Raw genomic sequence first — 17,259 nt, forward strand, 5'->3', positions numbered from 1 at the left:
AATGTTGTCACAAACTAGTGAAATATATACGTACAGTTAGACAGATATACTTGCACAATTGACATCGCTAACTTAATAAAGTGAGTTGTTAATATTAATGACTAGTGAATTTTGTTTTCGGAATGAAGTGAAAAGATATATTTCACGGAAAACATTTCAGTATTTTTAAAGAGAATACTTGCGAATTATTACCTAAGTTTTCAAATTACCATTTTGGACTTCTTGTTTGGTTCATTGTATTTATCTTGGATATAATATGATCAGAAATTGCTTTACTAAGAATAATGCTGCTTTACTATTTAAAAGACGACTGATTGATAATTATTTTTTCAATTCATACGACTGTGGAAGTAGTTTTTTTTCTCCTCTTCGATGAGAAAATATTCCAATCTACCGAACCCTTTTCCACCCGTTTTTATGAACATCATTTTAATGTTCAGTTGGATATGGCCCTAAAAGAAGATATATTGAAGCATTACCCAGCAGAATTTTATCTTCTGTGCTTCAATGTTGCGTCACTTAAAAAGAAAACAATAAAATGGCCCGACATGTGAAGGGAGGGATTTCTTATATTATTTAGGAGTTGATGCTGCTTTCGAAACTAGGGGGAAACTAGCAGTGACCACGAGATTAAATCAGGAAATCAACAGAAAGAAAAAAATAGCTTTTTTTTATAGCTTCCAAAATATTTAAGGGAAGTATAAGTGCTTTTTAAAAACCCAGCTGAAGATGAAACTTTTTTTATAACTTCTCCGAATTCTTTGATCCACCGATCATAATTTATTCTGCACTGTTTGAAATGTGTTTAGAAGAAACTCAGATTTTTCATTAAAGGTTTATTATCTCCTAGTTGAATGAGGTTATTACATAATGGCAGCTTTTCTTTGTTGGTAATTATGCGATAAATGTTGGTTTATAAAAAGCTGTGGAAGTAAGAGGGCCTCTAGGAAAGAAATTTGTCTCCAATAGATTGTTTTCATTTTTATGATGTGCAATAAAAAGCTGCCGACCCTGGATGTGACGCTAATATACTTTTCCAATGGCAAGATCTTCATGAGGTTATATCGAAAAGAAGTCACCAATAAAGATAATGATGAATTCTCAAATGCATCTTAGACACAAAGTACAACTCAATACATATCCAAGTATTGAGTTTTTGTTCTTTACAATATACATGTGTTATAAAAGCTTGTATTTTTTGTATTTCGAAACAACATCCACTGCATTTCTAGTTGTTTTATTTTCGCCATAAATGTAAGTTGATTGGGATCCGTGTTTTCTCAACGTTTTTCCCTTTTTTTAATTAATTAATTATTTATTTATTTTTGAATTATGCATTCTACAAGAAGTACAAGACAATTTCTAGATTTTTCCAATATATTAACATGTATCAGACTTACGAGAAAAAAAACAAAAAAAAAAAAGGAAGAACATGAATATGCAGTAGTAGATCGGGGAAATAACCCTACTAGTATACCATATCCATTTCCTGTGTGAGTGAGTGGTGACGTTGGCAAGCAGTAACAAATGCTTCGCTCTATAGGGGAAAAAAAAGTCCTATTTCTCTGATTTCCCATGGAAGATTATTTTGTAAGCCTTTTTTCCCTGTTTTTATTATTTTTACCTAGTCCAGAAACCTTAGAATTCAGAAGTCTTAGAATTGCAGTGATAAAAAGACGCGATCTCCAAAAGGACTTTCGATACTCTTTACAGGTCGTGTCTTTTAAGTAGCACAATGCCAATCCAGTTCATAACAAAAATTAAGTACACAATTAGAAATTGTGTACTTAATTCATTAAACTATACACTTTTTTGAAAACCTCGTTCAAAGTAATATTTTGGCCATCTGGCTAATAAATTTAGATAAGTTTTGCTTCCTTTAATAAGTTATGAAAAAAGCAGCCATTCAAAGCTATTTCGCAATAATAAATAGATAGCTAATTATATGAAGAGCCAGTCTTCAATTCGGCGATATAACTTATATAAGTTAAAGGGATATTACATCCCATATTGTTTCTTAGCCGAATAAGACACTCAAAGAGTTTCATGCCGAATACAGAAACTATATAAAGTTCGGCGATTCCAAGCGTAAGCAAATACCTGGATAGTGTTACATCTGACCCATTTGGGAGTGCAACACTGAGGCAACTCATAGTAAGGGGGAGCAAGCTCCGATCACTATTCTTGGTATTTACCCATAATATGAACTTAGCTCCTAGGAGCTGTATTACTGTTCTACATTATGAGAGAAGGTACTACCCAGACCGGTTTCAACCTTTATGTATAGGTGAAGCGGGCTCTAAAAATAAGACGATCCCGAAAGATCGCCCAACTCAGCGTTATTCCACTGGGTAGAGCCAATGCCGAGAACTTCTCAGCATTGGCTCTACCCAGTGGTAGGCTCACCCCACCACCAAGCAGAGCCATAATCTCAGCGGTGGCCCCACTCAGAGACAGGCAAAAACCTGCATCCAAGCGGAGCTTCTCAAAGCCAGATCCGCCCCGCACCGGTTTCCACTCTCATTGGGGTCTCATCAGTGAGTAGGTAGACCTAGTTAATACCAAGTTTATAGCGAACAGAACTTACATCCCTTCTATGAGAATTGCCAAGAAGGTGTCCTAATAAATTACTAATTATATGAAGAGCCAAAGACTTCAATTCGGCGACGTAACATTATTTAAATTAAGGGATATTACATCCCATATTGTTTTTTAGCCGAATAAGAAACTCAAAGAGTTTCATTCCGAATATAGAAACTATATAAAGTTCGGCGATTCCAAGCGTAAGCAAATACCTGGATAGTGCAACATCTGACCCATTTTGGGAGTGAAACACCGAGGCAACTCATAGTAAGGGTGGAGCAAGCTCCGATCACTGTTCTTGGTATTTACCCATAATGTGAACTTAGCCCCTAGGAGCTCCAAGAACAAACGCAGGAACTGCATGGCGGCAGGACATACCCTAGATGAGTGCCAGGCACCTTGCCTGAAATGTGGGGAACAAACACACAAGATAAACGCTTGTGCATACAAGACGCATGCCGAAAGATTTGGGGGCACTGTCATACCTGCCAAATCTAGGGAAATAGGAGAACCAGAACAGGAGAAATTAGAATCGGCAAATGAAGAGGCGTTTTCTGTACTAAACGCCGGAACTGTCACAACAACGACAGAAAACCCAGCCGCCGCCATAGAAACCTCAGCATAGGTAAAGAAAAAGAATGACCACAACATAAGAGAAGATTCTAATGCAGAAAACATCAAAGAAGACACAGAAGAGGAAGGAATAGAGATCTCTACAGTCGCCGCTACAGAAATTTCGGCACAGAAAAACAAGAAAAAAAAAAGAAGCGTAATAACAGGGAATCTAAAAAAAGGAAGAAGACGCAGAGGAAATGGAGGTTACTAATGCCATAAGCCCAGAGGAAGAAGATAATAATAAACCAAAAATAGATAACATAACCCCATCGGACGAACCTGATGAAGAATCCGACCCTCATAAAGACAGGCATATAAATGGAGGTATATTATTAAGAAGATATAGGGGACCCATAGAAGCTGCAGAAAACTTGTTCGTGTAATGCACGACACAGGAACCCAGCCAGCGTTCACCCTTCGGCACGATAAAATAAGTTTCGACTGGTTAGGCGTCTACATTGACGACATCAACACAGCCACGCCAGACGAAATAAAGAGTCATCTGAAGAAACTAAACGGGGAAAGAAAAACTCAGCTATGTAACACCTTGAACGGATTGAACAAAGATGATATCCTGGAGGACAGTGCATGGATCCTCAAGAAATTTAGTAGAAGGCTTTGGGGCAATAACTAACAAGACTACAAGGATTTTGCCTTTTCGTTCTAATCGTTTTATATCTAGTTCATACAGGAGGGGGTTGGCCTAATAAAACCCGAGCTGCGAAGGCTTACATTGAGGGGGTGCAGCCCCTGGTGGGCTGCATCACTCGGGACAGGCTCTTCCCCCAATTTTACAGTCCACTTGTTTCTTATTTTTCCAGAAAAGTTATACCAGTTCTCCTTCTGATTTACTCCAGAATTTATTTGTCTGACTTTTTGGTCTGTTTTCATCTGTCAAACATCGTAAGAGATGTTTAACAGATGAAAGCTATAAGAACAGACATCGGGAGTTGATGTTGGCAGATCTGTTTGGCCACAACTTCTAGTAGGTTTTCTAGTTAAACAGATCGACTGAGGCCTCTTTATTACCTACCACTATCTCACTCTATCTTTACTTTTTTTCCCTCTAACTACCTGCTGACCCTCAGCACATCTTTATACTCCATAGAACGATGATAAAAGACATGAATTCCCATTCTACCTACTTACTGATGAGACCTCAATAAAGGTTGAAACCGGTCTGGGTAATGATATTCTCTCATAATGTTGAACAATAATACAGCTCCTAGGAGCTAAGTTCACATTATGGGTAAATACCAAGAATAGTGATCGGAGCTTGCTCCACCCTTACTATGAGTTGCCTCAGTGTTGCACTACCAAATGGATCAGGTGCTGCACTATCCAGGTATTTGCTTACGCTTGGAATCGCCGAACTTTATATAGTTTCTATATTCGGCATGAAACTCTTTGAGTTTCTTATTCGGCTAAGAAACAATATGGGATGTAATGTCCCTTAACTTAAATAAATAGATAGATTTTTAAGAACAATAACATCATTCTTTTAAGAAAACAAGGGAACGAAATATAAACATTGGACCCCAAACCAATATTTATTGTATTGAATTATATCCCCTTATATCTTTCTGGGATTCATCTCAGATCCTAGCAGAAACGAGAGCCATAGTTTTGAAACACTGTAAATTAGATCATAGTTAAAGGTTATTAAACTGTTTTTCTCTATAAAAATCAGTATCCGGAGAGTTCATCGAAAGACAATTCGTCGAAAAAACAGTTCACCGAAAATTTTCAATTTTCGAAAATGTGATGAGAAAATTGATCCATTTTGAACAAAAACCGAACCGTGAATAGGGAGATAGCATTGCTAATTTAATAGGGAATAATTATAGAACAATGTGGTTTCTTATCGTCTTTCTTGTCCGATAACTGTTTCATGTCTGTTCATGGGACTGATTTGCCTCTTTCCCTGAGGAAAACCCCAGCGATCCCCCTATTATGCCTGCTAACTTACCTTTATCTGAACAGGACTGATGAAAATTATGCGCGTCGTAAAAGGGATTCCAACCACCCAGTTCTTTCTAACTAAACGGCTTCGTTTATACCGACTGAACTACGCATGCTCCGTTATTCTTATTGTTGCTAGCAGTAATATGCGACTTCAATACAGCAATTATTATGGGATGAATTTTACTCAGATATTTGAAACTTTTACAAGAAAATGTCGAACAGTTCCAGTTTTCAGTTCAGCTAAATTCGGGGCAACAAAGAAATCACGTGTCCAAATTATTTATTACAATAACTCTCCGACTTAACGGAATTAGCAGAAGTTGCCGATACAAGAAACTGTCTGCATGGTTCAGTTTTTGTTCAAAATGGATCACTTTGATCATAACTTTATCGAAAACTTAAAATTTTCGGTGAACTGCATTTTCGACGAATTTTTGTTCAATGAATTGTTCGTTCGATGAATTGTCTTGTCGATGAATTTTCATGTAACCATAAAAATCTGCTACTAGTCTGAATGCTAAGAATGAATGTTAGCTGAAAACTTAATCATTAACTTATTAATTATTATTAATAATTAATACTTAATAATAATTATTATTATTATCTTAAATTATTATTACATTATTGTTAATTTAAAAATATTATTATTAATATAAAATATATTATTATTATTATTATTATTAAATTATTATTATCTTAAATTATTAACTTAAATGTTAGTTGAAAACTTTAAAATGGTGGTTTGCTGCGAATATCTAATAAGCAGTCCCGGACCAAAGCGGGCATGTCTGGAGGCCCTAAGGTGGCAGCCCCATCACCAGACTAGGCTGCAGATGGTTGGTAACCAACCCAGCTGATAAATCCTTTTACTCGGAAATTTTAAGGGAATAAAAACCGGACAGCCCAAACGGAAGTGGAAAAAAGGACTATGAACTGGATACGGATCGGAACAGTAAACCTAAGAGGCATCAACCACAAGAGCGAAGAAATACAAAAAGCTCTAACAGAAATGAAAATAGAAATAGCAGTAATTTCAGAAACAGAGAAAAAATGAAAAAGGCTCTACAGAACTTCAAGACTACAGTTTAATATCCAGTGGAGTACCCAATGAAAAACGAGCAGCTGCAGGGATAGCCATCATGATCAGTAATAAATGGAAAGACAAAATTGAATCATATAACTGGATATCTGAAAGAATAATAACGGCTAGACTTAAATTAAATAATAAATTTATTACAGTCATTGGAATATATGCACCCGAAGAAGGAAAAAAATCTGAAACAGAAGAATTCTATAAAAACCTCCAAAACGTAATTCAGAACACAAATAAACAAGATTACTTAATCATTGCAGGCGATTTCAATGCTAGAATTGCATCAAATACCATTTAAATATTTAATAGATAATCAAAGAGAAAACACCATAAATAACAGTGGAAGAGAACTCGGGGAATTTGTGGCCTATAATAGTTTGAAAATCACCAACAGCTTCTTCGAACATAAATATACATGGGAAGCCAGAGGATATAAAAGCGTCATTGACTATATAATAGTGGGTGAAAAACTAAAGAAGTTGGTAAGAAATAGCAGAGTTTACAGAGGATGCAATATTGACTCAGGCCACCATTTATTAATCAGTACTATTAAGATCTCAAACCAGAGAAATAGAAACAATACAAGAACACAAAAGCAGGAACAATTTAAAATAGAATTGTTTCAGCAAGATATTATCAGAGAACTATATCAAGGAAGACTTACGAATCATACAAAGAAAATAAATGAAGATAATTTATATTTATTTAAGATAAGAAAAGATATAGAAAATTAATGGCAAAACATTAAACAAATAGTAAAGCAAACAACATATGAAGCCATAGGAACAAAACTGCGAAGAAAAAGGAAAGGACTAAGAACCTGGAACCCAGAAATAGGATCTTTAATAAGAAAGAAAAAAGAAATCTACCTTAAATGATTAAACGACAGTAACATACGAAATGAAATAGAATATAAAAGAATAAGGCAATAACAAGAAGAGAAACTAGGAAAATCAGAAGACAAGACTGGGGAAAAATTGTATCAAGATTAGAGCATGACATAAATGGATCTCAACTAAAGAGCTATAAAATCATTTAAAAAATGACTCAAGAAACAAAGGATAACCTATAATTAGAAGACCCTCCACAAAAGGATGGACCAATCACTACAACCAGCTTATAAACAATAAGAATCAAATTGAAAGAAAACAAGTAATAAGTCAAGAAACATGAAGAACCAATACAGTTAAATGATTTAAAGAAAATATTGGAAAAGCTAAAAAATAGAAAAGCTATAGGAGAAGATGGAATAAATTCAGACCTATACAAATACAACTCTGAACCATTTCAATTACGATTAATTATTCTAAACAGAATATGGGAAGAAGGAAACATCCCACAAGAATGGAAGACAGCAATAGTCATAACCATATTCAAAAAATGGAAACAGAAAGGATTGCGGAAGCTACAGAGGAATATCCTTATTAAATACATGCTATAAAATATATCTAGATATAATTAAAAGTAAATTAACGCCATGAGCCGAGGAAATTATTGGAGAAGAACAATGCGGTTTTAGGAAAGGAAGATCCTGCACAGATCCTACATTTACACTCAAACAAATTATATAAAAAAAAAGAATAGAATTTAACCTGCCAACATATATGTGGTTTTCTAGGATTATGAGAAAGCATACGATCACATCAACAGAACCAAATTAATCAATATACGGTATGAATTGAAAGCTTCACTTCAAACCACAAAAGCAGTAGCAAATATAATGGAAGAAAGCTATATTAAAATTAAAATTAATAATGAAACAACCGAAAAAAATTAAAACCAATAGAGGTCTCATTCAAGGAAGTGGATTATTAGCAATACTCTTCAATATATATACAGTATACGGAAAAAATTTCAAGAGAGTGGAGGAAAAAATCATAGGAATTAAAATAGGAAATAAAGAATTAACCACCATTTTGTATGCTGACGATCAAGTTATTTTTTGCTGAAAATGAAGTTACAGAAAAATCTACACGTATTGAACAAAACAATAGAACAGTATGACATGAAGATCTCAATAAATAAAACAAAATCAATTGCATTTCAAGGTAAAGAAATTAAAAGATGCGAACTAGTCATCCACAACAAAGTAATAGAACAAGTGAACAAATTTAAATATTAAAAGAAGTGTTTTCAAACCAACTTGATCGTAAAAAAGTTCATGAATGAAGTCCAGTGATACGATACTGCGAGGTTTTGTGAGAACTCATAGGAGTGAAAAAAAGATATCGTGAGTTGCAGAACATATCTAAAAATGAACATATTCAAAAAAGACCTTAACACGATAGCATTCAAGAATATGTAAATAGAGTTCATGCAAAGTGATGTGGTCGTTTAAAAAAAACTGGAGATGGTAGATTAGCTAAACGATATTTTAAATGAAATTGCTGATCGTAAGTGTATCACGCATTAATATTAATGCCATGCATGGGCTAAGAGTTGGGTAATTCTCAAACTCTGCTGTACAGACCGAACATAGAACTTTTTCAAGCCACATCAGGCCTCCAATGAGCAGGGCATTGGTCTAATACTAGGCAAATGAAAAATCATTTCCCACCCAAAATCATTCGCAAACATCTAGAGAGAGATTTAAACCTACAGCTCATTGAGTGGAGAGCGAAGTTCGATTTAGGCCGGATTGATGCGATTTACAAGACCCGAACAGTAAGTAATTCTATTGCTGATCAGACCTAACCCCGTTGATGATGCCGATTAACTATTAGCATTACAACGCTAACTAATAGTACAATAATGTGGCTGTTTTTGTTTTTTCATTAACGCCTAAGCAATTAAGGCTACGAAGCCAATTGGGATATTAAAGTAAAGTGTTGAAATAAAACTAACCATTCACTCGATCTTCGAAAGTAGACGAAAGATTTCTACCACATAATCACGCAATTTTCAAATGCACTGTGACAGCCTTATGTTGGGCTATCATGCTCTCTGCTAAGCCTTTGCAGCTCAATCCGTTTCGACGATGCGTATACGAGTTTACAAATTAAAGTCTCCGCAGCTCAGGCAGTAACGACGATGCTCTTTGACTGCGAAAATTTGGGTTCGAATCTATTCTAAGATGCGAATACCTGGCATCGACTGAAACACGAATCTGCCCAGCATTAAGAAACAGGCTCACAACATAGGTTTCCGAGGTAGGACCACAATATGCAAGCCCCACATCACCAGAAACAACATGCGTCGTCTTCAGTGGTACAAAGCGCGTGTACAGTGGGACGTGCAAGCTAGGAAAGCTGTGTTATGGATCGACGAATCACGCTATATCCTCTACCGAGCTGATGGACGGATAGGTACCCGGTGAACCTTTCTTACCAGAGTGCGAACCCCAATTATGAAATTCGAGGGTGGAGATGGATGGTATGGTACTGTTTTTCCTGGTTTGACCGCGGACCTCTGTTTGTAATGTGCAACGAACGTTGAACAAGAGGCATCTGAACATTGTGGGCAATGCATTGCTTCCTATTTGTGGCGTTTCTACGGAACTGACCGTTGTCTCTTTCAGAATTATCACTGTGTGATAAGGAAGCTTCTGTAACTGCTGATTTTTGGATATTAACGTCACCACACTTGACTGGCCTCCACAGATCCCTGATCTCAACCTACTGAACATCTGTGGGATGAACTGGAGCACTGCGAAAGGCGAGGGACATCTGCCCCACAATAGTCCAGGACCTTATTACATCCTACAGGATGAATGGTTCAAGATTCCCATTGATCGCTGGCGTACGCTTGTGGAAAGTATGTCCCTTAGGATTGCTGCAATCATCGCTGCGAAAGGAGGTCCTGCATCTTATTAAGGTGGGCGCCACGATTGCTTATTCCTCACACTATGGTGTCCGTCGACTCCTTTCCAAGCACTGTATGTAGATAACCTGAATCTATCAAGAAATTAATTAGATTTATATGAAGCAAGTTGTGATACATCATTGAGACTTGCACGTTAACGAGAGTAGTGGTTTTACAACCGTTTAGATATAGAATGAACACGAAAGGGAAAAAAAAGAAGAAAAGAAATACACACATATATATATACAAGCAAGCAATAATTCTGAAGATTGGATATACGAGGAAATCGGACCTAGTACTTCAACAAACAGACAAAATGTACTGTTAGTGGAGGCAGATAGTTCATGATTGTGGGTTATGTGTAGATAACGGCACTGCGTGCAGATTGAGTAAGGTAAAGTGTGAGTTGTGTGGAGTAGAGTTCTCTTCCGCGATGAGTCCTTGGATTCCTTGGAGATGTCACCTAATAATAATCATAATAATGCTTAAACACTTCTAGAATAAAATAAGAATGTAATTTTAAAGAATCATCAATCAGAAAAATAATAACAAAACATATTTTAAAGATTTAATTATTCTTACAAAATACATCGAAAGTATTTGTTGTTCTTCCATTAATAAAATTCGATTATCCTTTTCTACATGAAAGATAATGTGATAGAAATAATCAGGTCATCCTGCTTCCAGTAAGAATGAGTTATATGCTCCAAATCACTGCGCATTTATCGTTTTCCATATTTTCCTAACTCCAAATGTAATCTCTGATGTTCACTGTCAGCGATCCAATATTGAACAACACCTGTTACAGCAACTCAAAAGCCATTTTTTGTTTGTCTCCCTTGTGACTTCCTCTAAAGACATTCTGCTGGATTGGAAAACAGATACACCAACGAATAATTGATCTATTAAATTCAATATCCAATTCACACACTGCAAACACCGTGTACTCGCGAAATTACAAGCAACACAATGGTTATGCTCCAGGAAACACAATTATCGACATCAACAATTATCAATTTTGCAGTAATTATAATCATCGATATTCCACGCACGCGTTAGTAGGAAATTCAAACACGCATGCGTTGTAACACCAGTGGCATTACATGCAGAATTCGGTGTAAATGGCCAACATTCTACACCACTAAGCAATTCTGTGCTTTACATAAAATATCAGAAAGAAACAAGAAAATAAATGGATTCTTTTTGCAAACTTTCTTTACAAGTTTTTCAATTTTTTAATTTTTTACCACATTCGCAAACAACTCTGAACTCCTTTGCGTACAGAGGCTTTGTGTTTGTCCTTTGTTTTCCTCTTGCTTCTAACCAACAGCTACTGATTATTCATGATTTCCGACTCAGCAAAAAAAACCCGAAAGAAAGTCTCATAAATAGATGTTTCTAGCGATAGGAAGTCTTGTACATTCATAAAATTACCATGAGAATTCCAAAGGAAATGGTAGGATGAAAAAAAAAAAAAAAAAAAGACAAAGAGCTTTATTTAGTGTAAACTCGAGATCGTTGTTGTAATCTTTTGCTAACGTATTCTTTCCTAAAAAAATGATGCCTGGTATTTGAGCTCTCAACTACAACTTGTTCATTCTATTGGCGAAATATAATAATAATTTGTGATAGTAGTAAATGCCAACATTTCTTTTTCGATAAAACATCGGATAGAAAACATGCAATAAAAAAAAGTTAGCTCCTTTAGGCGAGACTTCGTTATCTAAATCAGAGTCCAGGGAGTCTGTCGATTAAAAAAAAAAGACAGAAAAAAACTAAGAAAGAGAGATCAAAGGAATTTAATGAAGCGAAGTCTCTGATGTCTTTGGTAAGCTTCTTGATAACAAGCTCATGTCTGAGAGAAAGAGATGCGAGAAAAAAAAATCCTAGTTTTTCTTGAACTACAGTATAACGGATTTAAAAAGAAATTGAGAAAAATACGCGTCGAGCCATTTAGAATGAAGTCTAATTATTAGATATCTTTAGGCTACGTTTTCTGAAATACTAAAAATTAACGATTTCGTTTTTTATTGTAATTTTTTTAATGTTTTATTACTAAATGGAATTCTGTTGATTTCTCACGGACAAATCTCAGACAGTGGGGAATTAATCCATGGAATTAATTGTGCTAATTTGTTATCTTGGAATCGGAAAAGGAAATAGAGGATTGTTAAAATCGCTTCTCGAGTGATTTTTTTTTTCCTTTCCTTATTCTTTCCTAAGTCTTTAAAGTTCAAAAGAATGAGAACCAAACATGGATGAGATTAAGGTAATTTTCCAAGTCTATTTACGATTTTCAATTTCACAAGAATTTGTTAACACTCACTATAAAAAAAAAACATTTTAATGCCAAAAAAAACATTAAAATTACTGCAACTATTTTTGTTCATTTCTATTAGGTGTATTCTCTTTGCAATAAAACTCGTTTACTGTATACATGACGTAACAAGATAGATGAGACGTTATGCTTGTTTCCAGGGCAACAAAGGTTGCAATTGCGCTTCCTAGGTGGCGCATAGCAGAGTAATTCTTGTCGCAAGAAAAAAAAAAAAAAAGATCACTAAATACAAATTTTGACCGCATTTTTAAGAATGGAATAGACAATATTTTAGCACGCCTCGAGCTTAAAGCTATAATGATAAATTAAGAAATTTTACGATTGTCATAGTCACAACAAAGTTGTTTAAGACTTTGAGAAATCTTAATTTAGAAAAATAAGTCAGTCTTCAGTGTCTATATTAATTACTTCAGATATGTACGTACGACTATTGAGGAAAACAGTAACATTGAGAATGTGTGTGGCGTGTAGATGACAGCAGTGCTATGATTTCCATCAGTAATGGAGAAATATTGGTGACACTATAAGAGTGCAATATTTAGGTAAATGTAGAAATCAGATATTGATGTTCACATAAATATTCTAAATAAACATAATGTTGCAGTTATGTGAACATGCTCACATAACTGGAACAGCCGTCATACACAAGGCCGCTAAATTAGAAACATTTATTTAATACTGTGTTGGACCTCCTTTAGCGACTTCCAGTACCAATCGTCTTGCGCATAGTTCGGTGAGATATGGGTCGAGAACAGTCTTCAGTCAATTGTTGCATACAGGAAGTTCTGTTCGTTCGTTGGAACCTTCTCAGGCGACAGCGATCTCATTCCTGACAGAATATCTTAGGATCACATAACAGCAGTTACAAGTGGGTTATTTTTTCACTGATTAAACACCCGGGATATCTCACATTTTGAGAAACCAGTCGGCTCTGCTGTTTTCATCCTTGTGGCTCCAGCTTGACGGGCACCGACAAGAAGCCCTTTATCGAACTCAGAAAGATCCTTTGTTTTTCCCATTGTGATCAACACTGTTGACGATAACAGACCGGCAACATTCTTAATTAGTTGCCTAGAACAGGTGGTGAAGCACATGACAAAATATTTTGCGTATATGTTACGTAAGTGACTTACATATACTGCATAAGGATTTCTGATTCAGTGTCCAGAGTATCGTGTAGATCAAACTGATCAGGTAGCACTATAAAGCTGTTTAATGTGAGCATGCACAGTTTATGGATATGCATGATGGAATGCATTATTACAGAAGTGTTATCCAATTTGTACAATACTTTGATGCTAGGTCTGCGGAACAAAGACCTTATAGAATCTATTCCAGTCACTGACGAGAGAGGCCATCTGTTCCTTTCGAGTTATCCCAAGCATACAGGGTTATTTCTCCCTGAAGAAATTAGATATTCCACACACACACACACACACACACACACACACACACACACACACACACACACACACACACACACACACACACACACACACACACACACACACACACACACACACACACACACACACACACACACACACACACACACACACACACACACGATAATACAGATGTATGATATATCGAAATCATAACGTGCAGATATGCTACCTTGTTTCTAGTTGTACCTTATGTAACTCTGAGCTGACCCTTACTCGTATAATATCGATCTAGATACTGTCGTGTGATTCTTTTCGATATATTTAGCTCATAGAAACATATAATTGCTCTCACATTCCCGAGACACTTTGTTATATCTAATAAGTCATTTCCCTTATAAATAATAAGTTTTCTTCATTTTTTCTACCTTAATCATGTACCAAACAGATTAGTAATGACAGAACGTATAGCAGCGATCGTGATCCGGTATCCGACTTCAGTTAAATCAATTCTATGTCGTTGTTTTGCAATTTGACTTACGATACCAACGCCGTGTGTTTTTAAAAATACGCTACAATGAATAAAATGAAGCTTTACCGAAAATATTCACCATTCTTATAGATCGAGAGCATTAACACTCCTGAGTAAATAAAAACTTAATGGAATTTTGAAATTATTCGTTCGACTGATTTCTTAATTGAATCCTTTACAATCTCTCCATCAGCACAAAGTATCAATCAATTTCTTGAATAACTGCGAGAGAAATATAAAATTCAAAGCACGAATAAATAAAAGATAGCACAAAGGCACATTGTCATATTTAAGAATGCCATTATTATTTATTTTATTTTTGGGAGATTGTTATCACTGCGGCATTTCAAAACTATTGTATGTTGCTTCTGTTGTGATGCGCAGCCTATATTGCTATTATAAGGTAAACAGATAAACCCTTAGAGTCGACTGTGCATTTCTATACTGTCAATTGTATGAGTATGTGGAGAACTTAACTTCATAAGAAGTTGTCATAGTATCCTATCAATAATCTATTTGTTCATGACATTGGTAACAGACAGCATAGGTCAAATTCGGATACGGAGATGACGTGGTTCTTCCTCCTAGAAACTCGAGTTTTTCATCGACGAAATCATGCAAACCTGCTTCAAATGAGAACACGCGCAATTAACGCAATTAACTCAAAATCAACTGTTGATAACTTTATCAGTAGGTGAAAATGTAAAGTTGCTAACTCGGCTAAGAAATGGCAAAAAAGACTCAGGAAGCTAACACCACTAGACGAAGAGGTACTCAGAAGGTAGGAGAATCTCGCTATTCCGATGGATGAGATTACAACCATCATGTTCTGTTCACCAGTGTTAGCAAGAGTTGGCAAGATATTCTTTGTCGTAAGACGCTTCATAAATGGATGCAAACTCGATTTCTAAAGATGGGCAGATGCATATAAACCAAGAATCCTTCATGGGAATCAGCAGTTTAATCTGATCATCGATGATGTTGATGATAATTAAGTATAATGACAACCATAGTGCAGACTACACTGGTCAACAGAACATGACGGTTCTTAGAGTATTGCGAGTCTATGATGCCGAACAACAAATCGTGTCGTACCTTTTCCTATCAGAAAGGTTTGAGACTATTTTTGGTTGCGGTGTCTGGAAGGACAAACAACACTTCTCGATATTGAGTTCTGTCTCTTTCAACACAACACAGCAATTTCGACATTGAGTAAAGTGATGCGAAAAACTCCCTAACTCAATCCGATAGAACCCATTTGGGACAAACTGAAATGTTAGGTCCCGACAGAATCGTGTTATCAAAAGCTAGTGGAGAATATACATGAATGGGTAGAAAGTGTACTCAAGATAAAAGAGATGGCTACATAGTATAGAGGATGATTGTGATATCATCGTCAATGTGATCATTGATGATGTTGATGATAATTAAGTATAATGATAAGATAGCAGTACGTTCAACGGTGCTAATGTACTCACTAAGCAGTCAGCTAATCACTGTAATAATATAACTAGTGACATACTCAACGGTGTAGTAATTCAGTATACCAACCACACTTCAAAGGATACTATTTAGCCCATCCTCCAACATAACATGTATCTAATTCATTCTTAAAATATTTAAATTGTTCGCAACCATTTGTTGAAAACAATTCCATGTAGCTGACCTTCCAACCAAGAGTTTTTTAAACAACCTTTATTTCACTAACTTTTTATTGTCCACTCAAAGAAAACCAGCTCGTAGAAGTATAATAAAACCCCGGCTATCTACGCTAATGTGCCATGAACTAGCTTATAAACTTCAATTAAATATCGTCTCTATCTTCTAATAGTTGAGTTCAATAAGTTACAGATTACAAGTTAGATATTTTAGGGGAATTACATTGCAGTTCCTCCATGCAATTCGTGAATTTTCTCTGAATCTTGTTCGTTTATCATCCATTACACACTTGGTTGAGTAAAGCTGAAAGCCGTAATCGAAATGTTAGCTTTACAACCCACTTCTATGAGGGTATGGCTATATTTTTCCTCCATTAAATGATGTTTCTTTTAATTAAACCAACAATCTTCTGAGCTTTGACATCATGTATTTCTTTGTTGCTTCTTCCATCTTCATATTGCGTGTATTCTACATATTTACCCTCGCATGTGACAATTACCAAAAATTATTATTCCTTCCTATTAATTCTTCAGAACAAACCATCCAGTACTTTTTACTGTTTTTCCTATCCTTGTATAATAATAATGATAATTTAAATCGCAAATTCTCATATAAATTGAAGGACATTATTAATATTTATAAAATATATTTAAGACGATAGTTTGTTTCTTTGAGACGAAGTTGACGTCATGGTTCTTAACGTCACATCCGGTTGCCTCCTAAACTCTTGACTATTCATTTTCAAAAGATTGATTTTGTTTTGATAATGAGTCTGTTAGTTAATATGAATACTAATTTTTCGATCGCATGAAGTCTATCGGATGATTATTTTATTAGTTGCAAAAATATTGAAGTGTTACTGTGCAAATGATAAAATATTTATCATTCGTCCAGTGGCGGTTCGTGGCTTGAAATCGCGGGGGTGCTGCAACTTTCGAAATATCCATACATATACGTGCATGGATATTTCGAAATGAAATAAAAAAGATATTTCTAGTGTATACGTGTTTGGATAAAATATCAAAATTATGGTAAAATTTTAAAAAAAAATTAAACATGAAAAAATATTGTTTATTATCGATAAAATTATACAGTTTGGTATAATTCAAAATTAATTTAAAATCCATTCCTTTAATTGTAATTAAAGGAATAAATTTACAATTCTTGGACATTATAATTAAATCCTTTAATTAATGTCCAAATATTTAAATAGACGGAGTAAACACAAATAAGCACTACGAACACTCTACTACTGACACAAACTGCATATAAACAACAGTGGAACTGC

This window comes from Typopeltis vanoorti, chromosome 19 (genome assembly GCF_054136105.1).
Source record: "Typopeltis vanoorti isolate ZY-2024b chromosome 19, IOZ_Tvanoo_1.0, whole genome shotgun sequence".
In the NCBI taxonomy this organism is placed as follows: domain Eukaryota; kingdom Metazoa; phylum Arthropoda; class Arachnida; order Uropygi; family Thelyphonidae; genus Typopeltis; species Typopeltis vanoorti.